Here is a 461-nt window from a genome sequence, read left to right as displayed (position 1 = left end):
GGGGGGGTCCGGGGCTTTTTTCCGGCGCCCGCGTTGGTGCCCACTCGCTGGGCGGGGTGGCTTTCCGCAGTCCTTGGTGGTGTGTGGTTGTTGGGTGGTCTTGGCGTTTCGACGTCTCTGATTGGTGGGCTTTGGCTGCCGCGGGGGCCGGCGGTCGGTCCGGACGGGTGGGGGGATGGGGGTGAGGACCTGCGCTCGTGTTGGTGTTGCTTGTTGAAATTGCATTCTTTTGTTTGGGGTGACATGGAAGGGTGCGTCCGTTGTTTTCTTGTGGGGTTGCTGGGGGGCGTTGCTCTCTGCCATGTGGTGCCGCCGTCGATGTGGTGGTTGGTGCGCATTTTCATGGTAATTTCTGTTTGGATGCAAGATACTTGATCTAGTTTTTTTTTTCCTTCCCGACTATTGAAACATCTAAGGTATATGAAAACGCATCCTTTGGATGGTTCTTACAAAAAAAAAAA

This window comes from Trypanosoma grayi (assembly GCF_000691245.1).
Source record: "Trypanosoma grayi strain ANR4 Tgr_49_V1, whole genome shotgun sequence".
Lineage (NCBI taxonomy): Eukaryota > Euglenozoa > Kinetoplastea > Trypanosomatida > Trypanosomatidae > Trypanosoma > Trypanosoma grayi.
Note: the sequence above shows the minus strand (reverse complement) of the source record.